Genomic DNA, 27,290 nt, shown 5'->3' with positions numbered 1-27,290 from the left:
TGGAAGGTGATCTGAAGTGCTGTTAGTGTTCCATAAGCTTCTACTATCTGTTGTAGCTGATCTAATTGAGGTAAGTGATTCCTTGTTCACTCATACTTTACCATTAGCTATGATTAAAGTAGATTAGTGTTCCTCTTTGGTTGTTCATGATCTTTCTATTACAGTATCTCCCTTTTTAATGATCTTGATGAAATTAGGTCCGAAAACAAAACCTTGCTTTTGTGAGGACTGATTTAATCAAGAGGAGGATTCTGAGTAACCAAATTGATGTCAATTGTTAGGTTTCGTATTACCCTCGGTTGTGGGAGTGTTAGATTTGAAATTCAGAATATGATCATCCAAAAATCGGATTGAAAACGGATGATCAGAAGCCTGAGTTTCGGATTGAATCTCACTGTTTTTGGGGCGGTCACTAGTGGCGGTCGCTCAGCCTAAGCGACCGGTTGGTTTCCAGTGAGCTTGCAACTTTTGGAATTTGTCCGATTTGATTCATTCGACTTGCATATTAATGTAACCCTGTTTATTGGTGTCCTCTGTTTCCAATAAAAGTCTTATAATTATTTCTAGTTTGCAATCCAGAGGAATTCTACTTATTTACAGGTAAGGACATACAATCCTATCTTTATATAATGACTTGAACATGCTAATCCAGTGTCTTTCATTACTGTTTTTTCATTTTATATACTGTTGTAATCATGAATAGCATGTTGATCTTACTATATGCTTGTTGTTTGTGTTGTCTTTACATATAATTTATCATTTATGAATGTGGTATGATTGCTGTGATGATTGATGTTATGTGGTTCTGATGGAAAGGGTATTCCATTGGGATATCTTAGCTTGAGATATCAGAGGGCTGTGGTATGGGACACATGCTCACTGATGTCTCCAGCACTGTCATAACTACTTGATGACATACCTAGGTAGAGTCTAGAGTTGCATGGCTAGGTACTCCACATGCTACTACCCTTTCGGTAGGGGAATTGAAACCAAATGACCCGTGACGACAGTGATGTGACTCTTGTCCACTGTTGGTCATACAATGGTAGGGTTGCATATGTTAGGGTTGGGCTCATGGACGTCCAAGGAACGGATCGGGTGTCGTGAGGAGTCATGAGAGCATTCCGCCCCAACAATATGTGAATGACTATAGGGTTATGGAATGGAGTCCAATAGCGGTAGCCAATCCGTGAGGGTTCTCATTCCTAGGTTGTGAAGGATACTAAACCGAGTTGGTTGGTGCCATAGAGGATGTATCTGGACTTCATGTAGTATGTTACCATTATGACTTGCATTGGATTGGAAACCCCGACATGCGCCAGTACTCATGCCAATGGTCGTGGTGAGAGAGTGTTGACTTAACCCCAGCCATGGTTTAAGAGCCAGGTGTGGACTTTCCATTTTGCCCAGGATCCCTACAGAAGTAACCAGTCATTTCCAGATCAAAGTGACTAGACCTACCCAGAGGAGGGCTGGTGTATATCTTAAAGCATGTCAACTGTTAGAGACTTGCATAGTTAGGTCTTAGCAGTATTCATACTTTGCACTCATACATATCATATATGCATTTCTGATGGTTTGACATATGGATGGAAATTATTGTTGTTCTTACTGAGTTCTCCAGAACTCATTCCTTTATTTGTCTCTGTTATACTATCCTGTACAGATGGAGGATATACGCCGAAAGATGGATTGGTTTCCCATGAAGGAGCCTTCTCGTATGAAGAAAATGTGGCACCGGCAATGGGAAATGGAGATAGCCTGTGCAGGAGCTCCTGCGAGTACATGGAGTGCACTTATAGCACCCATTGATGGGCGGAGGAGACAGGTTGCCAGGCAGTTTGCCTATCGGATGGAGAAGAATTGGAGGACCCTTCACCTTGATAAACTTAAGTCTAAGTTTTTAGCTTTAGAAAAAGAAACCGGAAAGAAACTTATTTAAACATTTTGAATTGCTTTTGCTGAACTTGTATTCTTTTTTATCATTTATTTTTTCCTTAATTATTTTATTGGAGTATTTGGACTCCTGTAATCCTTTTATTTAATTTTGAACTTATTCTTGCTCATGATTGTCTTTACTTGCATTTATTATTATTGATAGACTAAAACCATGGATCCTGTGACGGATCACTCCCACGGGTTGTCGAGCGGGTAACTGAGACCGGCGGGTGGGGTGTGACATTCAATCTCAGTGGTTGAAAGTGCTACCACGTTGAAGTGAGGACTTTCAACTCATCAGGTTGCCACCAACAATGAACAAATAATCAATCAAGAACCTTCTCTTGTCCAAGTCAGCAACAAAATCAGAGTTACAAAACCCAACAATGCTAAAATTATTAAGACAAGAATTATCATGAACAATGCTATAAGAAGCAGAAATTTTCAAATATCTTAATAACCACATAACAACATCCTAATGTGCATCACAAGGCCTACTCATGAACCTACATACCAATCCAACTGAATATGCAATATTAAGCCTACAACAAACCATTGAATACATAAGACTTTCAACACACTCTTGGTAATGCCTACTAGTTACAACAACATTAGTAACAGTTCTAAGTTTAAAATGAGCACCAAGAGGAGTATCCACAGTCCAACAGTTAACTTCCAAACTTATTTACAAGTTTATGAACATAATCAACTTGAGACAAAATTAAAACACCTTTAGATCTATCTCTATGAATATCAATGCCAAGAATTCTTTTAGCAACTCCTAAATCTTTCATTTCAAACTCAGATTTTAACTTTGACTTCAGTTTACAAATCTGAAACTTATCCTTAGATGCAATAAGCATGTCATCAACATAAAGCAAAACATAAATGAAAGAATTATGACTGAATTCACAATAATATACAAACAACTATCATAATAGCTTCTTTTATACTTATTCTTAAGCATGAATTCATCAAATCTCTTATACCATTGCCTAAGGGATTGTTTTGAACCATACAATGACCTCAACAATAGGCAAAGCTTTGTCTCACTGCCTTTAATGATAAAACCTTCAGGCTGAAACATGTAAATATGTTCATCTAATTTACCATGCAAGAATGCAGTCTTTACATCTAATTGTTCTAGTTCTAAGTCATAGATAGCAATTAGGCCAGTAGCACCCTAATAGAGGTATCTTTCACTACAATTGAGAACACCACATTGTAATCTATTCCCTCAACCTGAGAATAACCCTTAGCCACTAATCTAGCCTTAAATCTAGGATGTTCTACACCTGGAATCCCAACCTTAAAGTTATAAACCCACTTACAACCTATAAGCTTCTTCCCTTGGATCTATCTACAGGAATCCAAGTCTAATTTTTGGCTAAGGAATCCATTTCATCCCTCATGGTAGCAAGCCAATATTTGTTGTCCATACTTTCAAGAGCCTCCTTATAAGTCTTAGGCTCACTTCTCTCAAGCTGGTCAGCTACATTAAGAGCTTAAGAAATGAGATTAGAACTAGAATTAGACATCTCACTCACATTGGCATATCTAGGTCTCCTAATCTCTCTTCTAGACCTATGTCTAGCCAAAACATAATTATCTAAAGAATCTTCATCCTCAAGCTCTTCTTTAACATCTAAAGAATCACCACCAGCCCCTAGATCATCATCTTCACCTATAAGATTAGAAGAATCTAGATCAACATTAGGTCTATCATCAAACTCTACCTCAAGAAAACTCTTATCTAAGTAGTGAGAGTTTGAGATACTACTAGAAAAGCTAATTTTTAGGAATTCTAGTTCGTTAAACTTCACATCCCTACTAATTACAACTCTCTTCTCCTCTAAACACCAAAGCCTATACCGCTTCACTCCTAAAGGGTAACCTAGGAAACTAAACTTCCAACCTCTAGGCTCTAGTTTACCCTTACTTTGGTGAACAAAGCACACACATCCAAAGGGTTTAAGGATATTATATTCAGTCTTAACCTTACTCCACTTGAAATCAGGTGTTTCAAAGTCAATAGAGGAACATGGGGACTTGTTATTCACAAAACAAGTTGTACTAGCAGCTTCAGCCCAAAACTTTTTACCTAGACCAGATTCAATCAACATGCATCTTACCCTATCCATAATAGTCCTATTCATCCTCTTAGCCACTCCATTCTTCTGAGGAGTATAAGTGCATGTTCTATGCCTAGTTATATCATAATCCTTACAAAAAACTAGAAATTTATCATCCACAAACTCAAGCCCATTATCAGTCTTTACTTTCTTAAATTTCTTTTCAGTTTGGTTCTCAACTAAGGCCTTCTACTCTAGAAACTTATCAAATACACCTAATTTATCCTTAAGAAAATACAACCAGGTCTTTCTAGAGTAATCATCTATTATTGACAAGAAATATTGGGCACCCGAGAGAGATAAAGGCACATTTGGACTTCCTCAAAGATCTGAATGTATATACTCTAGGACTTGTGAGGTCTTATATGAAGAATGGGGGAACTTGTTCTTGTGGAGCTTACCCATAGCACAAACATCACAGAAGTTCAGCCCACTGAACTTCCTAGGGCTAATTTGGCCACTTTTGTACAAGTGTCCAAGACCCTTACTACTTATGTGACCCAACCTCCTATGCCATAGCTCCACCTCACTAAGAACTCTATTAGAGACTTATCCAGCCCCTAAAACTGCACTTCCATTCAAGAAGTATAACCCATTCTTCAAATCAGCAGTTAAAATTACATTGTTACCCCTCATAACCCTAAGATAACCATCTTGAGTCCAATTGACTTAGGAACAACAAGTTTCTTCTAAGTCCAGGTACATGCCTAACTTGTTCAAGATCCCTAAGTTCCATCATTCAATTTAAGTCTTATTAACCCTATTCCCACAACATCACAAGCATGATCATTACTCATTAACACTTTACCACCTCTAATAGACTCAAAAGTGATAAACCACTCCATCCTAGGAGTCATGTGAAAAGTACAACCCGAATCTAAGATCCAAGTATCTAAATCACCACTTGAGGATATTACAAGTGCATCACTTGTAACATCAGCTACATTTGTAGCCTCCATTCTCTTATTCCCAATTTCATTTTGTTTCTTTTGAAGTCTTTCCCTACAATACTTTCTTATATGTCCCTCCTTACAATAACAAAAAATTCTTTTATTGTTATTATATTTACCATTATTATTCTGATTATTACTTGCATTATTATTCTTTCCCATAAACTTCTTATTTTTCTTGTTATTATTGAACCTCTTTTTAGTTTCAAAACCATTTCTATTTTTCGAATTACCAAACAACCCCTCACCTACTTGTTTTCCCTTCTTCTCAGTCTTCTCAACCTTAAGCTCTATATCCCTAATTTTTAATGCTTCCATAACACCATCTAGGGTTATAGATTTCCTACCATACTTGATATCATTTTTAACACCAACATGAGAATTAGGCAAAGAATTTAATAACAAAACAACAAGGGTATTATCAGTCAATTCTTCATCTAAGTCAGCCAAATCACATGACAGTTTATAAAACTCTTCTACATTATCAGTAAGAGACTTAGATGTATCCATTTTAAAACTAAATAATTGTTCCTTTAACAAAGTAATATTAGGAACCAGCAGTTAAATAGAGTTGTTCAAGATTCAGCCAAACATCAGCTGCAGATGTGCAGTCCCTTGCCCTCCTCATTACAGTGTTGCTAAGGTGCATAATTATTGTACTATAGCACAAGTGTGAAACCCAGCCCTAACCTTGACTCGGAAACCCTGTTGTTTGTAGGTCCAGCAACCCGAACTAAGGCAAGAAGTCATCTTTGGGCCATTTCTGTAGAAAACTTGATGGCTGGATTGGAATCCTTGAGTGTGGATGTCAGTGTTCCATTTATGGAAACTGCACCCTGATGAAGATTGGATTTGTTGATAGACTTGGAGTGCTCTCTGTATTGGTTCGAAGGCATTTCTACCTACTAGGTATGTCACTTTAGGTGTGTGCAAAACCCCTTGATTTTTGGACTTGATCTGAGCCTTGAATTCCCTGTTTTGAAGTTGCTGTCTTGATTGGTCGACTCATTGGTCAACTGGACCAGTCGACCAATCAATCGACAATTGATTCTGTTTTTGAAAATTAGGTCGTGGCTACTCTATTTAAGTTTAGTCTCGGGAATACTCCGCCTCATCTGCCTCCTAAGCCTCTGGAACGAGTTAGAACCCCTTTTTAATCAATTCCCTTGCATTTTTAGTTGATATCTCGCAAGAACTCAAGTGATCTTCATCCTCCTGCATCAAAGGTATGTTTACGATCTCTTTTATTTTCCATCTCTGATTTTCTTTTCTTTATTCTGTTCTTGGTTGAGATCAGGAAGAAGATGCTGCACCCTTGCAACCATCTATTCCATGATCTCATCATGTTCTTTGAGATCTATGATCATCATCATGATCTTAACCCTAGCCAGTTGAATCCTGGAAACCCTAATCCTTGAAACCCTAACCTTGTGTGGTCATCCGGAGAACCTTTGGTAACCTCCCATGTGAGGGAAACCTCATGGCTAATGTTTAGGTTGATCTAAATTTAATATTCTTTAGTTTTTCTTGTTGTTATTGGCAAATCATTAATTCCCTCCCTCCTGTGATCTCAACCTTTTTCATGGGAGCCAACAAGGGTGAAACCCTAATTTCTTGGATATATGTTATTGACCCTGTTAACAGCCAATCAATGTGTTTTCTTTACTAGAATCATAACCTATCATCCTCTAGTTCATTATCCTTGATCCATACTATTTTTCCTTCATGATCTATGTTTAACCTAATTAGGTTAACCTTTCTGGTTCCTAAGTTGTAACCTGGAAACTTGATTTGATTAATGGTTTGATGTCCTCTATAGAATTGGATGCTTCCATTGAAGTTTCCCCCTTATTTTGTACCCTTTTGAACCACCAAATTCGGATTCATATTCTAAAAATTATGATTCTTGAAGGCTACTGTCTCTGTTGGTCGAATCATTGGTCGACTAGGGCAGTAGACCAATCAATCGACCAATGGGTACAGCAACCCCATTCTTGGTCTGTTTTGATTGATTTAAGATCTTTCCTTCTATGTATCTTTCCTAACATATTGTATACACTTGTTTAAGACTTTCTTCTTAGGTTTAGTCAAGGTCTTACTTGATTCTCTAAGTTCCTTTACGAGTTAGAAGGTAAGGACTGTTATCTCCTAAACTACATAGATCACATACTCTCTGGTTTCTATCTTTATGAAACTATGAGTTTAATTACTGTTTGTAAACTTTTACTTCTGATTTACTACTGTGAGAACAGTAGCACTTGTTTAGGTAATCTTTTTCATTATTCATACTTATATGAATTGGTTATTATCATGTTGTTAATGATTAGATCATGACTTTATATTCTCTTTTGTATATGATGAACTGTTGACTTTGTATGTCATGACTGATTTGGGATTGTATCTGATTAGGTATGATTTGGGATTGAGAGGTGTCCTTTTGACACTTTTGTCCTTGGACATTATCGGAAATAGTATGGTATGTTTCCGGGGTTGTCCATTGACGCTTTCAAGAGTTATTGATTGTCATACCTAGGACTGTCTAGCAGTGTTTGGCAAGGATGTCCCCGTTATATCAGACCCGATTCGGAAGGGTATTGAGACCGAACGACCCGTGGCAGCAATGGGGATTCATGGGCGGTTAAGACCGGTAACCAACCTGTGAGAGGACAGGAATCACCATGTGGGGGCCATTTATTGGAGAGTTGCATATGGCTAGACTTCGGCTCATGGGCGCTTAAGACCGGTAACCAACCCGTGAGAGGACATGAGAGCTTCCCATTTACCATATGTGGATACCCAATAGGGTTGATGAGTTTGTAGTCCGGGACTATTAGGACTCTAGTGGAAAGGATACTGGAAAGGATCGCCCAGGGTGAAGAATGGAGGTATCTGGACTTGAGTTGATGTAACTGAGTAGATGACTTGCATTGGGCTAAGCTTTTACCCTGACATGCGCCAGTACTTATACCAAATGGTTGTGAGATAGAGTGTTGACTTAACCCCCTGCCATGGTTTGTCCCGAGGGATGCCGGACCCACTACCAACAGGAGTCGTATGCGTGACCTACCTAAAGAAGTACAGTGCTATGACTTAAAGCATGTCTGCCAATAGAGACCAGCATACATAGAGTTTAGATGCATACATACATTATTTGTTTCATATTGCATTGCATCTTTTTATGGTTTCCTTCCATGTTATTTATGTTGTTATGGATTAACTACCTTACTGAGTTTCTTCGAAACTCATTCCTTTTGTACAATGTTTTGTTAGACTATTCTACAGGTACTGATTACTATGACAGACAGCACGATGAAGTGCAAGCCGATGAAGCGTACTACACGCAAGGTGTTGGCGACAATCAAGATTACTCTGATGATCCCTCAGTTGATCAAGTTGTGTACCACAATTAAAGGCAACGTGGAGGTGGAACGTCTCAAATGGATTGATGAAGTCCACTATTTTGAAGATGTCATCTATAGGCTAGAAAACTCTTATGTTTAGTTATCTTTCTTAGTTCCTTTGATTTAGTTTTTATTTCTTTTAGACTTACATACTGCGTTCCGTTGTATTTTGTGGAGTGAGTTTCCGTCTCTCTCTACTTCTTTTGATATCTACAGATATCTGGTATCATTTTTCGCACTCTGATTATATTGTTTATTCATTTCTTGTTTTGAACCTTATTTATAATATTAAACCTTGATTATTTCCTGTTTATGATTATGTTATTGTATATGTGGGAGGATGATTTCCTCGATACTTGATCTTCGGGGTTGTGGATCACACTCTCGGGTATGCCAGTTAGGGTACCGGCTGGGAGGATGTGACAAATTGGTATCGGAGCCCAAAGTTGAAGGAAATCCTAACCACAGAAAACAGTAACAGAACATTCCTGAGTCATAGATCCAGAAGTGACTCATCTACTCTTAGATATGAATAATAGAACACTTGGACTAGAAACTATATAATGAAGCATAACTGAATATTTCTGAATAATGCACAATAATTATACTTAAACAATTGTCACTTGATGCAATACAAGAAAAGTGCATAATACACAATAATAAAGTGAAACAAAGTGAACTTCATTAATATTAAGAGTTTTGCAACGATTACATCAAAAAAGCATAAAGGGAAATCCTAAGTACAGTCTATCTAGGTGATCTCCTCTGATCTCTGTAAGCTCTGAAGCCCTCTGATAGCTGAGTCACCTGATGCTCTATCCTATCTTGTCGTGACTCCATCCTCTCATACATCTGCTCCTGCCTGACCTCCATCCTCTCCAGCATGGAAGTTATCGATCTCATCTGTGCACTGAGATCTGTAGTCTCTGGAACTGCATGAGAAGGGCCACCTGTCTCAAAGTGCGAGGAAGGAAACTCGTGATGCTCCGGCATAGCCTCGTGCATCTTTGTATCATCTCCAGCCTGATCATCACTATCTGGACCGACATCCTCCTCTCCATCCTCTGACTCCTACTCCTCATCCTCTGTCTCATCATCCTCCTCACCCTCTGGACCAGGAGATCTCACAGTCTGTTGCAGCCTCATCTGACGAATGGTCCGGTCCCGATAATATATCCTCGTGAACCAGTGTCCACTGGTGTATCCTTGAAACTCACTACGAAATGCCTGAAGATCAAGGTCAGTAGCCTCCCATAGCAAAGGTTCCGCATGCTAGGCCGCAGAACCAGATCTAGCATGACCTTCTGAATAATGTAGGAAAGGTCGATCTCGAAGCCCATGTAGATGCGGTAGATGACTAAGGCTTCCATCACTGTGACCCGATGGTGATATCCAGCCTTCGGCATGATGTTTCGGCCGACGATTCGACCGATAATCCGCGCAGAATCTGTCATCTGTCCGCTGGTCCACGGAGTGAAGCATCGGCGACTATCCCACAGTGTGGAGCATATCTCAGCTCATATGGCATCAAGTAGTTGTCTATGTCTGCCCCAGCAGGTATCCATAAGCACTGATCTGGGTAGTGAGGGACCCGCAAGATCTCAGCCAGTGACCTCGTGGAGAAGCGAATTTGGTCCTGCTCCTGAGGACAAGCTGAAGTGGATGTCTTGGACCCTAGCCTCCTCTGTATAGGTAAGGTTGCTGAAGAACAACCTCACTAGCTCTAGATATATCGGCAGATCCTCTGTGAAAAGATGTGTCCACTGCAAAGTGTCGAACCTCTGCTAAATCCTAAAGACCCTGAGCTGACAAAGGTGTGAAACCCAGCCCTAACCTTGACCCGGAAACCTTGTTGTTTGTAGGTCCGATGACCCGAAGTAAAGTAAGAAGTCAGCTTTGGGCCATCCCAGTAGAGGACTTGGTGTCCGGCTTTGAATCCATGAAAGTTGATGATGAGGTTCTATTTATGGAAACTGAATCCTGATGAAGATCTAATTAGTTGATGGACTTGGAGTGCTCTCTATCTTGGTTTGAAGGCATTTCTACCTATTAGGTAAGTCACTTGACTTGTGTGCAAAACCCCTTTAGGTTTGGATTTGTTCTGGACCTTCAATTCCCTGTTTTGGCCTTGTTTGTCGGCATTGGTCGACCGATTGGTCGATCGGGCCGATCGACCAATCCACTCGACCAATGAGTGCTGTCTTTGGCAATTAGGTTGATTCTTGCTCTATTTAAGTCCAACCTCGAGTCCACTTCGTATTTGCTGCCTCCAAACCCTCTGGAACGAACCAAAGACCTCTGCAAGTCATCTCTCTTGCATCCTTGGTGTTTTCTTGACGGATCTTCGTCGGAACTCTTCTTTTTGCATCAAAAGGTATGTCTACTCTCTCTTTTTCTCCTCCATCTTTGTTTTTCTTTCCTTTTTGAGTTGAGACAGTAGAAGAGATGCTGCATCCTCTGTTGCAAACATCTCTCGAACATGTTCTCATGATCATCCTAAGGATTTAAGGCTAGAACAATGATCTTAACCATGATCATTGCAAGCTTTTGAAGGATTCATGATCAAACCATGATTTAATCTCTGTTAATCTTCTAATCTGAATTCTGATCTCTTTGGATCTTCTTTCATTGATCATGTTAGTGGTTAATGGTTGTGTTTTCTTTCCATGATCCATAATCCATAGAATTCTAGTTGTTCTCTTCTACCTTACTATGTGTTCTTCATGATGCATGATAGTTACATATATGGTAGGTTTTATTTCCTTATTTAGATTTATGCTTCTAAGCCTTATTCCATGAAGACCTATGCATGTTTTCATGTTTTCATTACCAAAGCAATGATCCATCCTCCTATAGTTCTTGTCCTTGTTTTCTATTTCAAATTCATCAAGATCCATGTTTGAGTTAATTATGGTAACTTTTTGTTTCCTAATTTGGATCTTGATACCTTGATTTGATTAGTGTTTTGAGGTCCCCTATATGCTAGAATACTACTGATGTAGTCTACCCCTTGATTAGTACCCTTTTGAACCACCAAATTCGGATTTCATATCTTAAAACTCTGATTTTATAGGCTATCGTCTCGCATTGGTCGACTGATTGGTCGACTGGACCACTCGACCAATCCACTCGACCAATGAGTACAAAGCAACTCCAGAATTGGTCCGTTTCGGATGTTTTGATATATTTTCTGTTAGGGATCTTTCCTAATATGTTGTATATACTTGTTTAGGACCTTCTTCTCAAGTTTGCCAAGATCTTACTTGGTTTCTTAGGATCCTTTTGCGAGTTATAAAAGGTAAGGATGGTTATTTCCTTAATTACATAGATAGCATGAATCTAGTTTCTATATTTGAATATCATGAATATGTTTCCTAAATTAGATTCTTACAATGATATACTACTGTTGCATAACTTTGATTACGGTAGCATTACTTATTCATATTAAATTGATTCATGTATGATTTACTTACCAATGTTATACAAGTGATTGTAATTATTGATTTCTTTCCATATATGAAGTTACCATATATGTGATGATATGATTTGATGCATGTGTATGCTTAAGTATGGTTTGGAAAGGAGAGGTGTCCTTTTGACACTTCTGTCCTTGGACTACTACGGGAATATTATGGGATGTTTCCGGAGATGCCCTCTGGACACCTTCCTAAACTGTTGGATGACATATCTAGGATTGTCTAGTAGTGTTTGGCTAGGATGTCCTGTTATGTCGACCCTAATCGGAGGGGTATTGAGACCGAACGACCCGTGGTAGCAATGGGGATTCATGGGCGCTCAAGACCGGTAACCAACCCGTGAGAGGACATGAATCACATTGTGGGGGCCATTTATTGGTAGGGTTGCATATGGTTAGACTTGGGCTCACGGGCGCTTAAGACCGGTAACCAACCCGTGAGAGGACGTGAGAGCTTCCCGTTTACCATATGTGGATGATCAATAGGGTTGATGAGTCCGTAGTCCGAGTTGGTCGGTGCCATAGGATACGCTGACTCTAGTGTGAAGGATACCGGAAAGGATCGTCAGGGACGAGGAATGGAAGTATCTCGGATCTGACTTGATGTAACCAAGTAGAAGACTTGCATTTGGCTAGGTTTTACCCCGACATGCGCCAGTACTTATACCAAATGGTTGTGAGAGAGTGTGTTGACTTAACCCCCCGCCAAGGTTTGTCCCGAGGGATGAAGGACCCATTACCAATCGGCTGCTCAAGACCGGTGAAATGATCCGTGAGAGAATCCAAGATATCTTAAATGGTTGAGGATGTGAGTGGACCTTCCTAAAGAAGTACGGTGCTATGACTTAAAGCATGTCCGCCAATAGAGACCAAAGCATCCATAGAGTTAGATTCATTCATTCATTGTTTGTCTCATATCATATTGCATTTATGTTTGTTCTGGAATCCCGCCATTTATGTTATTATGGATTTTAATCGCCTTACTGGGGTTTCTTTGAAACTCATTCCTTTATTGTACAATGTTGTTAGACTATCCTGCAGTACTTGAGTATTATGACGGTCCCTATGAAGAAGCGCAAGGCGAAGAGACATATCTCCAGGGAAGGTGATTGCGGTTACCACAATTACTCGAAGATCCCGCGAGTGGTTATGCTCCGTACGATGCTTAGTCCGACCATTGAGTGGAAGCGTCCTTGTGCTATTTATGAGATCTATACATACAAGGATGTCGTCTATAAAGTGGAGAATAATTTAGTTACCCAATGTACTTGCTACTGGGATTAGATTTTGTCTAGTTTATTCCTTAGAGCTACTTTTCCGCTGGATGTAAAGTGGGATTTTTGCTTCACTTTACTTATCCGTTTGATACTCGATTATATCTATTATTCCGATTCGTTTATGATTCATTCTTTCATTATTGGATCTATGATTTATCTTCCGCACTCTTGTTATGATTGTTCATGATTATGTTATTGTTTATGTGGGAGGTTGATCACTCGATACCCGATCTTCGGGCTGTGGATCACACTCTCGGGTATGCCGGATAGGGGTACCGGCCGGGAGGGCGTGACAGATTGGTATCGGAGCCCAAGGTTCGAGGAGATCCTAACCACAAAAGACAACAATCGAACATTCCCGAGTCATTGATCTGAAATGACTCTTCTACTCTTAGAAGTGAATAATAGAGCACGGAATTAGAAACTTGACCTTTGAGGCATAACAGAACTTTTCCGAATAACATACCATAATTATACTTGAACAAATGACACTAATGCAAGGAAAAGAAAAGTGCATAACATACAATAATTAAAGAGAAACAAAATGAACTTCATTAATTTCAAAAGTTTTTACAATGATTACATCTGAAATGCATAAATGGAAAATCCTAAAGTACAATCTATCTAGGTGATCTACTCGATCTCTCGTATGCTCGAACTCCTCTCGCTAGCTGAGTCACCCGATGCTCTATCCTATCCCGTCGTGACTCCATCCTCTCGTACATCTGCTCTCGTCCGACCTCCATCCTCTCTAGCATGGAAGTCATCGATCTCATCTGTGCACCAAGATCCGAAGTCTCCGGAACCGCATGTGAAGGGCCGCCGCCTCGAAGTGTGATGAAGGAAACTCGTGATGCACAGGCTCAGCCTCGCGCATATCTCAGATCATCTCCGGCCCGATCATCACTATCGGACCGATATCCTCTCCTCCATCCTCCCGATCCCCGATCCTCATCCTCCGATTCATCATCATCCTCACCCTCCGGACCAGGAGATCTCTCTAACCGATGTAGTCTCATCCGTCGAATGGTCCGAGTCCCAATGGGGTATCTCTCGTGATCTAGTGTCCATCGGTGTATCCTCGAAACTCACCCCGAAATGCCCGAAGATCAAAGTCGAAGCCTCCCATAGCAAAGGTTCCGCATGCTAGGCCGCAGAACTAAGTCCAAGCATGACCTGCTGAATGATGTAGGAGAGATCGATCTCGAAGCCCATGTAGATGTGGTAGATGACCAAGGCCTCCATCACCGTGACCCGATGGTGATGTCCGGCTTTTGGCATGATGTTTCGGCCGACTATGCGACCGATAATACGTGCAGAGCCCGTCATCCGTCCGCTAGTCCACGGTGTGTAGCATCGACGGCTATCCCATAGCGTAGAGCATATCTCGCGAAGCTCGTACGGCATCGGATGGCTGTCCGGATCTGCTCCGCAGTATCCACACACACCGCCGTGGATAGTAAGGGACCCGGCAAGATCTCAGCCGTGTCCGGGTAGAGAAGCGAATCCGAGTCCGGAGGACCCCGCTCCCAGAGGACAAGTCCGAGTGGATGTCCCCGGCCTCGAGCCTCCTCTCGTGTAAGTAAGGTTGCTGAAGAACAACCTCACTAGCTCCGGGTATACCGGCAAATCCTCGGTGAAGAGATGAGTCCACCGTAAAGTGTCGAACCTCTGCCGGATCCTAAAGGCTCGAGCTGGCGTAAATGAAGTAGACGCCCCATCTCGATGTTACAATAGCTGAAGTAGGCCTCGTACGCAAACTCGGCCCGAGGTGTGTCAAACATGTCCGGGTCTCCTAACCTCCTATCTAGGCTCGAAAGGAACCCGACCTCTGCCCCTAAGAGCACCTACGATGCGACCTCGACCTCTACCTCCTCCTCGTCCTCCCCTCTCGCATGGTGTATCTCGTGGAAGAGACAAGAGACATTTCCAATTAGTGCTATTTTAAGATTTGAGCCAAAAGGGTATTTTCGTAATTTTTCGGAAAATTTCAAATTTGGGGGAAATTTGATTTGAACATACTAGCAGGTGCGCAATACTTGGAATTTCATGTCTATGAAGTTGTTTTGATGAAAACCGATCGAAAACTTGGATTAAAGCGAAAAATTCAGCAAGAAGGAAATTTGGGGATTTTGCAATTTAGGTCAAAATTGGATTTTTGAAAAGTTGAAATTGGTTAAATCAAATTGTATGGACCTATCTACAATGTCATCTTGAGCATGTAGCATTTGATCTCGTGCGAAAATTTCAAGCGGTTTGAGAGAAAACGAAATTTTTCTAAAGATATCGATTTCGGTATAAAGCTTTGCGAGATGAGCACCAAATGTGTTAAAACTTGTTGTCTATGCATGTCATTGTGTTTAAAACCTAGGGAATATGTTTCTAAGCATTCCTAAGCATGATTTCTAGCATTGAATACAAGTAAAGCATGGTTTTATTGAAATGCAAGCATGAGAAGATGATAATGGAAGGAAGAATGAGAGATTTACCTTGTTTGTGAAGATGGTGTGTTGTGGTGTTGTTGTTGAAGCACTAAATCACCTCAAGAACACTTGTGGGAACTCTTGGAGATTTTCCCTAGAGCTCTCTCACCTTTGGAAGAAGTTAGAATGAGGTTGGAATGTGGAAATGAGGCTTATAATGCGAATTTTCGCATTCTGTCTTCATTGGTCGATCGATTGGTCGACCGGGTCACTCGACCAACCACTCGACCAATGGTCACGGTGACCTCATTTGCTGTTGAATTTTTGGAAAATGTGATCTTTGCCTTATGGAATATTGTTTGATGACTATATGGATATATTTGAGCATGATTTAAGTTTTCAAATCATTTGGACTTGTGGTTTATGTTGAATCTTCGAAATTCGGTATTTTGATGTTCTCGGTTTTGCGTAATGGTTACTCCGAGAAGTGGGCGTGGTGAATCCAAGTGGTCATGGAGGTGGTGAAGTACCTCAGGGAGGTGGTGAAGTACCTCATGGAGGTGGTGAAGTACCTCATGGAGGTGGTGAGATACCAAATGCTGATCGGGTACTCATGAGATCCCCGGTGCCCCGAATGTTGGAAGTTTCGGTAGATATTGCCAATATTATGGGCAATATGATGCAGCAAGAAAAGCAGCTTAGTTCAACCAGATGTTGGTGGGTTTCATGACTCGCATAATGAGACCCGGCTGGTGCTAATGTGAATCCTCATGCCGCAGTCCCCGAATGCGGGAGGTTTAGCTGGAACTCCTCATACTCGCCCGATGGAGAGTTTTCCCAAGATGCAAGTACCCACTTTTACCGGAGTTACCAAGGACCCCTTGTTTCCTAACAAGTGGCTTCGTGAGTTGGAGAAGGCTTTCCGACATCCGCAATGCTCGGAAGCTCGTAAGATTTTGTTTGCTGAGCGTAGTTGCAACAAGAAGCCGATGCATGGTGGATTTCCACTCGTCCTGTTTTGGAAGGTTTGCATGCAGGAGTTGTAACTTGGGAGTTATTCAAAGAGGCTTTTTGTATGAACTACTTTCTCGAGGCGGTGAAGGATGCGAAGGAAGCCGAGTTTATGATTCCGACTCAAGGAACTTTGTCCGTGTTGGAGTACCAACGAGAAGTTCGAGGAGCTTCATTTCTTTGCTCCAGATTCTTTGAAGGAAGACCTCGCCAAAGCAAAGAAGTTCTTCAAAGGACTGCGCCCGCCATTAAAGCTTACCTCACGGTCCAGCCTATAGTGAGCTATGCTCAAGTGGTGCGAGAACTCGAAGAAGTTGGAAGAAACAGAGAAGGAAAGTGCTCGTGTGCAAAAGCCTTGGCAGTCAAGGAATTCTGGTTTGGTGGATCGCAATGACCGTCGTTATGTGAGACCTACACCCTACCCCACTCCTACCTTTCGTGCTAAGAGTGTAGGTCGTAACACGGGTTTTCAGCAGCCCGGCCGCTTTAAACAAGATGGCGGAAACCGACCACCAGCAAGTGCAAGTGCAAGTGCAAGTGCAAGTGCAAGGCCTTTTGTTCGAAGCCCTCCAGTTGCAGCCACCCCCCGTTGGATCCAGCAATCCTGTTTGCTTCTACCGCAAGCAAGCTGGTCATTTTGCTCGTGCTCGTCCGAAGCGGCCCGCCTGCCAAGCCGCCCCCGCTATGGTGAAGAGTGCTCCCGCTCCTCCCTCTCGGTAGAGTTTTCAGTATTTCCGATCGAGCAGGATCCAAGCCATGATGTGATTACGGGTACATTGTTAGTCGCTTCTATTTCGCATTTGTCTTATTTGATACGGGTGCATCTCATTCGTTCATGTCATCTCGCATTCATCAAGAAGACTAACCTAATCCCCGAGAAGTTGTCTAGTTGTTTATTGATTAGTACACCTCACTGGTCCTGTTGTGAAACTAGATAAGGGGTTATCTAAATGTCCTGTGTTGGTTGGTGAGAAGAACTTGGAAGCCAATTTTGTGATTCTTGACATGAAGGACTTCGATGTTATTTTGGGAATCGATTGGTTGACAGCCCACAAAGCTGTGTTCCTTTGTTCCTCAAAGAAGATTCAGTTCCATATTTGTGGAAGTCCGGTCTTTGAATTTCGGGGTGAAAAGAGAAGGGTTTGTAAGAAGGTGCCGCATCTGCACCGATGCAAGTCTATGCCCTAGTGGATGATGCTTCATCTGAAGGCAAGGGTATAGTGGAGAAAAGAGTCGATGAAGTCGAGTTGTCTCTGCGACTTTGTTGATGTCTTCCCTGATGATCTATCGGGAGTGCCTCCGGACAGGGGATGTCGAATTCTCTATTGATCTCGTCCCCGGTGCCGCTCCGGTATCTAAAGCTCCGTATAGGATGGCTCCTACTGAGTTGAAAGAGTTGCAAAATCAGTTGAATGAGCTCATTGATAGAGGTTTCGTACAGCCTAGTGTGTCACCTTGGGGAGCTCCGGTCTTGTTCGTCAAGAAGAAAGATGGTAGTATGCGCTTGTGCATCGACCTCCGTGAGTTGAATAAGTTGACTATCAAGAATAGATATCCGCTGCCCGAATCGATGATCTCTTCGATCGGTTGAAGGGTGCAGTTGTGTTCTCAAAGATTGACTTAAGGTCCGGATATCACCAATTGAAAGTGAAGTCTAGTGATATCTTCAAGACAGCTTTCCGAACGCGGTATGGTCACTACGAGTTTAGAGTCATGCCCTTCGGATTGACCAATGCTCCTGCGGTGTTCATGGACCTCATGAACCGAGTATTTCATGATGTGCTTGATAAGTTTGTGATTGTTTTCATTGATGACATCTTGATCTATTCGAAGAGCGAAGAAGAGCATGCGAGTCATCTAAGTTTCACTTTGCAAAGGTTGTGAGAAAAGAAGTTGTTTGCTAAGTTTAGCAAGTGTGATTTCCGGCTTAAGAGAGTGGTATTCCTTGGTCATGTAGTTTCAGCCGAAGGTATTCGTGTCGATCCCGAAAAAGTCCAAGCTGTGGCTGATTGGGAAAGACCGAAGTCGATAACGGAAATAAGAAGTTTTCTTGGATTGGCGGGTTACTACCGAAGGTTTATTGAGAACTTTTCTCGGTTGGCTGCTCCTATGACTAAGTTGACCAGGAAAGAAGAGAAGTTTGTTTGGTCCGACGCTTGTGAGAAGAATTTCCAAGAGTTGAAAGATAGATTGACAAGTGCCCCGGTTTTGACTATACCCGATAGTTCCGGTGGTATGACAGCTTTATACCGATGCGTCAAAGATTGGTTTGGGTTGTGTACTGATGCAACATGGCAAGGTTGTAGCCTATGCTTCTCGGCAATTGAAGGATTATGAGCGGAATTACCCCACTCACGATCTAGAACTTGCCGCCGTTGTCTTTGCTTTGAAGATTTGGAGACATTACCTTTACGGTGAGAAGATTGCCATTTTCACGGATCATAAGAGTTTGAAATACTTCTTTACCCAAAAGGAGTTGAACATGAGACAAAGGAGATGGTTGGAACTAGTCTCCGATTATGATTGTGATATTCAAGTATCATCCCCTGGGAAAGCAAATGTTGTTGCCGATGCTCTTAGTAGGAAGAACCGAAGAAGACTTTGGATTTGAATGCTTTGAGTTTACCATTGTGGTCTTCTATTGAGAGTTTTGATTTGGAAATCGTCCATGAGAATTCTGATTTTATTCTTTTTGCCATGACGGCAAGATCTGGTCTTAGAGATAAGATTGTTGCCCTGCAGAGTTCTGATCAAGAGTTTTTGATCAAAGTTGAGAAGATTTCTTCGAATCCCGAGTCGGACCCCGACTTTGGTATATCCATGGATGGTGCTTTGTTGTTTAGAGGAAGACTGTGTGTGCCTCGCAAATGAAGAAGTTAAGAAAGAAATATTGAAGGAAGCACACCAATCGGTCTTTACTATACACCCGGGAAGCACCAAGATGTACAAGGACTTGAAGGAACATTTTTGGTGGATTGGTCTCAAGGTTGATGTTGATGATTTTGTTGCCAAGTGTGAGACTTGCCAACGTGTGAAAGCCGTTCGACAACCTCCATCCGGATTACTTCAACCTCTTCCTATTCCTAGTTGGAAGTGGGAGGATATCTCCATGGACTTTGTGACTAGCTTGCCTCGGACAAGTAAAGGCAATGACACCGTGTGTGGGTGATTGTTGATAGGTTGACCAAATCTGCCCACTTCATTCCTATGAAGATCACTCATACTCTGGATAAGCTAGCAAGACTTTATGTGGATAATGTGGTTTGTCTGCATGGTGTGCCATTGAGTATTGTTTCGGATCGTGATCCTAGGTTCACCTCAAGGTTTTGGAATAGTTTGCAGAAGGCCTTGGGAACCCAATTGAACTTGAGTACAGCTCATCATCCACAGTCGATGGACAATCCGAGCGGACAATTCGGACATTGGAAGACATGCTCGGATCTTGTGTGGTGGATATGGGTGGTAATTGGGATGAACACCTAGCTTTGGTTGAGTTTGCCTATAACAACAGTTATCAAGCAACAATAGGCATGGCTCCATTTAAGGCTTTGTATGGCAAGTACTTGTAGGACACCTTTGTACTGGATCGAGACAGTGAAAGAAAAGTCTTAGGTCCTGAAATGATTGAAGCTACAAGTGCTATGGTAGATATGATAAGAGAAAGGATTAACTCTCGCCAACCAAGACAAGAAATCTTATGCTGATAAGAGAAGGACCGATTTGGAATTTCAAGTTGGAGAGAAAGTATTTCAAGGTTTCACCAATGAAGGGTGTGATGAGATTCAATGTTAAGGGAAAGCTTAGCCCTCGTTACATTGGACCTTTCGAGATTTTGGAAAAGGTTGGACCTGTTGCGTATCGATTAGCATTACCTCCGCCTCTTGCTGGTGTTCACAATGTGTTTCATATTTCGATGCTCCGAAAATACATAGAGAATCCGGAACACATCTTGCAGCAAGCACTTGAAGGACTTAGTGCTGATTTGACCTACGATGAAGAACCGGCTGAAATCTTGGATAGGAAGGACAAGCAACAGGGAATCGCACCATCCCTTTGGTGAAGATTCGGTGGAAGAACCATACCCCTGAAGAAGCTTCTTGGGAGAAAGAAGAAGACATGAAGGAGAAGTTTCCTTACCTCTTTGGAAGCACAGGTACGCTTTCAATTTCGAGGACGAAATTTCTTTAAGGGGGGAGAATGTAAAACCCAGCCCTAACCTTGACCCGGAAACCTTGTTATTTGTAGGTCCGATGACCCGGAGTAAAGTAAGAAGTCAGCTTTGGGCCATCCCGGTGGAGGACTTGGTGTCTGGCTTTGAATCCATGAAAGTTGATGATGAAGTTCTATTTATGGAAACTGAATCTTGACGAAGATCGGATTAGTTGATGGACTTGGAGTGCCCTCTATCTTGGTTTGAAGGCATTTCTACCTATTAGGTAAGTCGCTTGACTTGTGTGCAAAACCCCTTTAGGATTGGATTTGATCTGGGCCTTCAATTCCCTGTTTTGGACTTGTTGTCAGCATTGGTCGACTGATTGGTCGATTGGGCCAGTCGACCAATCCACTCGACCAATGAGTGCTGTCTTTGGCAATTAGGTTTTTCTTGCTCTATTTAAGTCCAATCTCGAGTCCACTTCGTATTTGCTGCCTCCAAACTCTTTGGAACGAACCAAAGACCTCTGCAAGTCATCTCATTTGCATCCTTGGTGTTTTCTTGACGGATCTTCGTCGAAACTCTTCCTTTTGCATCAAAAGGTATGTCTACTCTCTCTTCTTCTCCTCCATCTTTGTTTTTCTTTCCTTTTTGAGTTGAGATAGTAGAAGAGATGCTGCATTCTCTGTTGCAAACATCTCTGAACATGTTCTCCTGATCATCCTAAGGATTTGAGGCTAGAACAATGATCTTAACCATGATCATTGCAAGCTTTTGAAGGAATCATGATCAAACCATGATCTAATCTTGTTAAACTTCTGATTTGAATTCTGATCTCTTTGGATCTTCTATATTGATCATGTTAGTAGTTAATTACTGTGTTTTCTTTCCATGATCCATGATCTATCAATCTCTAGTTGTTCTCTTCTACCATACTATGTGTTCTTCATGAAGCATGGTAGTTACATATATGGTAGGTTTTATTTCCTTATTTAGATTTATGCTTCTAAGCCTTTTTCCTTGAAGATCTAAGTATGTTTTCATGATACCTTTACCTGAAGCAATGATCCATCCTCCTATTGTTCTTGTCTTTGATTTCTATTTTGAATTCATCAAGATCCATGGTTGATCTAATTATGGTAACTTTTTGTTTCCTAATTTGGATCTTGATGTCTTGATTTGATTGGTGTTTTGAGGTCCCCTATATGTTAGAATACTACTGATTTAGTTTACCCCTTGATTAGTACCCTTTTGAACCACCAAATTTGGATTTCATATCTTAAAACTCTGTTTTTTTTAGGCTACTGTCTGCATTGGTCGACTGATTGGTCGACTGGGCCAGTCGACCAATCCACTCGACCAATGAGTTCAAGCAACTCCAGAATTGGTCCGTGTTGGATGTTTTGGTATCTTTTCTGTTAGGGATCTTTCCTAATATGTTGTATATACTTGTTTAGGACCTTCTTCTCAAGTTTGCCAAGATCTTACTTGACTTCTTAGGATTCCTTTGCAAGTTATAAAAGGTAAGGATGGTTATTTCCTTAATTACGTAGATAGCATGAATCTAGTTTCTATATTTGAATATCATTGACATGTTTCCTAAATTAGATTCTTACAATGATATACTACTGTTGTATAACTTTGATTACAGTAGCATTACTTATTTATGATTAATTGATTCATGAATGATTTATTTACCAATTATATACAAGTTGATTGTACTTATTGATTTCTTTCCATATATTAAGTTACCATATATGTGATGATATGAATTGATGCATGTGTATGCTTAAGTATGGTTTGGAAAGGAGAGGTGTCCTTTCGACACTTCTGTCCTTGGACTACTACGGGAATATTATGGGATGTTTCCGGAGATGCCCCCTGGACACCTTCCTAAACTATTGGATGACATATCTAAGATTGTCTAGTAGTGTTTGGCTAGGATGTCCTGTTATGTCAGACCCTAATCGGAGGGGTATTGAGACCGAACGACCCGTGGTAGCAATGGGGATTCATGGGCGCTCAAGACCGGTAACCAACCCGTGAGAGGACAGGAATCACATTGTGGGGGCCATTTATTGGTAGGGTTGCATATGGTTAGACTTGGGCTCACGGGCGCTTAAGACCGGTAACCAACCCGTGAGAGGACGTGAGAGCTTCCCGTTTACCATATGTGGATGATCAATAGGGTTGATGAGTCCGTAGTCAGGGACTATGAGGACTCTAGTGTGAAGGATACCGGAAAGGATCGTCGGGGACGAGGAATGGACGTATCTGGATCTGACTTGATGTAACTAAGTAGAAGACTTGCATTTGGCTAGGTTTTACCCTTACGTGCGCCGGTACTTATGCCAAATGGTTGTGAGAGAGTGTGTTGACTTAACCCCCTGCCATGGTTTGTCCCGAGGGATGAAGGACCCATTACCAATCGGCTGCTCAAGACCGGTGAAATGATCCGTGAGAGAATCCAAGATATCTTAAATGGTTGAGGATGTGAGTGGACTTTCCTAAAGAAGTACGGTGCTATGACTTAAAGCATGTCCGCTAATAGAGACCAAAGCATACATAGAGTTAGATTCATTCATTCATTGCTTGTCTCATATCATATTGCATTTATGTTTGTTGTGGAATCCGCCATTTATGTTATTATGGATTTTAATCGCCTTACCGAGTTTCTTTGAAACTCATTCCTTTATTGTACAATGTTTGTTAGACTATCCTGTAGGTACTGAATACTATGACGGTCCCTATGAAGAAGCGCAAGGCGAGGAGACATATCTCCAGGAAGGTGATTGCGGTTACCACAATTACACTGAAGATCCCGCGAGTGGTTATGCTCCGTACGATGCTTAGTCCGACCATTGAGTGGAAGCGTCCTTGTGCCATTTATGAGATTTACACTTATAAGGATGTTGTCTATAAAGTGGAGAACAATTTAGTTACCCAATGTACTTGCTACTGGGATTAGATTTTGTCTAGTTTATTCTTTTTAGAGCTACTTTTCCGCTGGTTGTAGAGTGGGATTTTTGCCTCACTTTACTTATCTGTTTGATACTCTGATTATAACTATCTTTCTGATTTATTTATGATTTCATTCTTTCTTTATTGGATCTATGGTTTATCTTCCGCACTTTTATTATGATTGTTCATGATTATGTTATTGTTTATGTGGGAGGCTGATCACTCAATACCTGATCTTCGGGGGGGCGGGGGGGGGGGGGGGGGGGCTCTGGGGCGCCCACCCCGCCCGCCCGGCTGGGGCCCCCCGCGGGGGGCCGGGGCCAGGGGGGGCCCTCCTCCTTTAATTTTTTGGTTTTCGTAATATTCATTTTGGAAATTTAGTTTTGCCTCTCAAGAATGTTTTGGTAGTGCTTGAGATTAAGAAGAATCTTGTTTCTGTTTCTAAATTGACTGCTGATTTGGGGTGTTCTGTCGAAATTTACTAATATTGGGTTTTCTGTTAAGGATCCTCAAACAATGGAGATTTTGGTGTCGGGGAATAAGTGCAGGGGTCTTTATGTGTTTGCTGATGATCAGTCTGCTTCTTCTTGTTCAGCTTTGTTTTCTTCAAGATTTTGTGTAGCTTCGACGGACGTTTGGCACCAAAGGTTGGGCCATCCTTATTATAGAGTTTCTTCATTCTTGAAAAATAATGGACTAATTACAATTTCTGGTAAGCCTGGCTCTGTTTGTGTTAGTTGTCAAATGAGCAAGAGCTCTCACCTATCTTTTGTTAGTTCATTTACTCGTTCTGTTTCTCCGTTAGATCGTATTCATTGTGACTTGTGGGGAAAGGCCCCTATTTCAAGTATACAAAAGTTTCAGTATTATGCCTTGTTTGTGGACGATTATTCACGATATTCTTGGCTGTATCCATTGCGTAGGAAGTCTGATTTCTTTTCTTGCTTTCTTCGTTTTAAGGCCTTGGTTGAGAGACAATTTGATTCTCGAATTAAAGTTTTCTTGTCAAATGGTGGAGGTGAGTTTAGTTTGGGTGCTTTTCAAGATCATCTTGCTTCTCATGGTATTGTTCATCATGTTTCATGTAGAGGTACTCCTGCTCAAAATAGTGTTGTTGAGCAAAAGCATCGACATATTGTTGAGTTAGGTCTTGCTCTTTTGTATCATGCTTTTGTTCCTATGAAATTTTGGGTAGAAGCATTTTTGACAGCAGTATTTCTTATTAATCGTCTTCCATCTAAAGTCTTGGGTATGGAAACACCTTTGAAGCTTTTGTTTAACCACTCACCTCACTATTCTGCTCTTAGAGTCTTTGGTTCTGCTTGTTTCCCCTATTTGCGTCCTTATGCTTCAAACAAGTTTGATCCTACGTCTTTGTTGTGTATTTTTCTGGGGTATAGTGATCACCACAAAGGATACCACTGCTATCATCGCCCTTCTGGAAGGGTTTATGTCTCTCGTAGTGTTGTTTTTGATAAAAAAATGTTTTCCATTCAAGAGTACTGATGGTGTAGAGGCCTCTTTTGATAGTGTTGGTGTTTCAACATTTGATGGATGGGTATCATATAAGGAACCTTCACTTTCAGTTCCTGCAGCTTCTAAGGATTGTTCAGTTTCTGTTTCTAAGGATTGTTCTCTGCAGTCTTGGTTTAATGATGAAGATCCTTTGCTGCATAACTCTGTTTTGAATAATGGTGTTGGGTCTACTAATTTACAATGTGGGAATAATACATGTGCTGCTACTGTTTCTAATTCTGCTACTGCTACAAGTATGAATAATGAGCCTTTAGTTTCTGATGTTAACAATGATTTTGGCATGACTATTGTTAGTGACCCAGTTGGTGGCTCAGTTGGTGGTGTAGTTGGTAGCTCAACTGATGTTAATCATGATGTTGTTGTTCATGGCTCCAATGTTACACATGCTTCTTCTACTGATAATGGGTTTATGCAAGCTGTTGGGCCTTTGACACTTAGAGAACATTCTATGACTACAAGGGCTCGGGCTGGTATACATAAACCCAATCCGCGATATGCTTTGGTTTTTAGTAATATTCCTAGTAAGCCTTGTTCTGTAAAGGTTGCTTTGGCACACCCAGGCTGGTATTCTGCTATGAAAGATGAAATGTCTGCTTTAGCTCAGAATAATACGTGGTCGCTTATACCTAAACATGATGATATGAATGTTGTAACATGTAAATGGTATTTAAAACTAAACTTAAAGCTGATGGGTCTCTTAAGAGACTAAAGGCACGTTTAGTGGCTGGTGGGTTTACACAATAAGAAGGTGTGGACTTTTTTGAAACGTTTAGTCCAGTTATAAAACCAGGTTCCATTCGGTTGGTTTTGAGTTTTGCCACTATGTTACAATGGCCGATTCGGCAACTCAATGTTAAAAATGCCTTTTTACATCGTCATTTGAATATACCTGTTTATATGAGTCAGCCTCCAGGTTTTGTGGATAAAATGTGGCCTACACATGTGTGTCATTTACATCGTTCATTATACGGGCTACTGTGAAACCCAGCCCTAACCCTGACCCGAAAACCCTGTTGTTTGTAGGTCCAGCAACCCGAAGTAAGGCAAGAAGTCATCTTTGGGCCATTTATGTAGAAGACTTGATGGCTGGATTGGAATCTATGAGTGTTGATGTCAGTGTTCCATTTATGGAAACTGCACCCTGATGAAGATTGGATTAGTTGATGGACTTAGAGTGCTCTCTGTATTGGTTCGAAGGCATTTCTACCTACTAGGTATGTCACTTTAGGTGTGTGCAAAACCCCTTGATGTTTGGACTTGATCTGAGCCTTCAATTCCCTATTTTGAAGTTGTTGTCCTGATTGGTCGACTCATTGGTCGACTGGACCAATCGACCAATTGATTCTGTTTTTGAAAATTAGGTCGTGGCTACTCTATTTAAGTCTAATCTCGGGAATACTCCGCCTCATTTGCCTCTTAAGCCTCTGGAACGAGTTAGAACTCCATTCTAATCAATTCCCTTGCATCCTTGGTTGATATCTCGCAAGAACTCAAGTAATCTTCATCCTCCTGCATCAAAGGTATGTTTATGATCTCTTTTCTTCTCTATCTCTGATTTTCTTTTCTTTAATCTGTTCTTGATTGAGATTAGGAAGATGATGTTGCATTCTTGCAACCATCTATTCCATGATCTCATTCGGTTCCTTGAGATCTATGATTATCGTCATGATCTCAACCTTAACCAGTTAGATTCTTGAAACCCTAGCCAATTATTTCTTGAAACCCTAACCTTGTGTGGTCATCAAGAGAACCTTTTGGTAACCTCCCATGTGAGGGAAACCTCATGGGTAATGTTTAGGTTGATCTAAATTTAATATTCTTTTGTTTTTCTTGTTGTAATTGGCCAATCATTAATTCCCTCCATTCTGTGATCTTAACCTTTTTCATGGGAGCCAAAAAGGGTGAAACCCTAATTTCTTGGATATATGTTATTGACCCTGTTAACAGCCAATCAATGTGTTTTCTTTACTAGAATCATCCCCTATCATCCTCTAGTTCATTATCCTTGATCCATACTATATTCCCTTCATGAT

This window comes from Hakea prostrata, chromosome 9 (genome assembly GCF_041222555.1).
Source record: "Hakea prostrata isolate BN-2017 chromosome 9, UWA_Hpros_2, whole genome shotgun sequence".
NCBI lineage: Eukaryota > Viridiplantae > Streptophyta > Magnoliopsida > Proteales > Proteaceae > Hakea > Hakea prostrata.
This window is presented reverse-complemented; position numbering follows the sequence as displayed.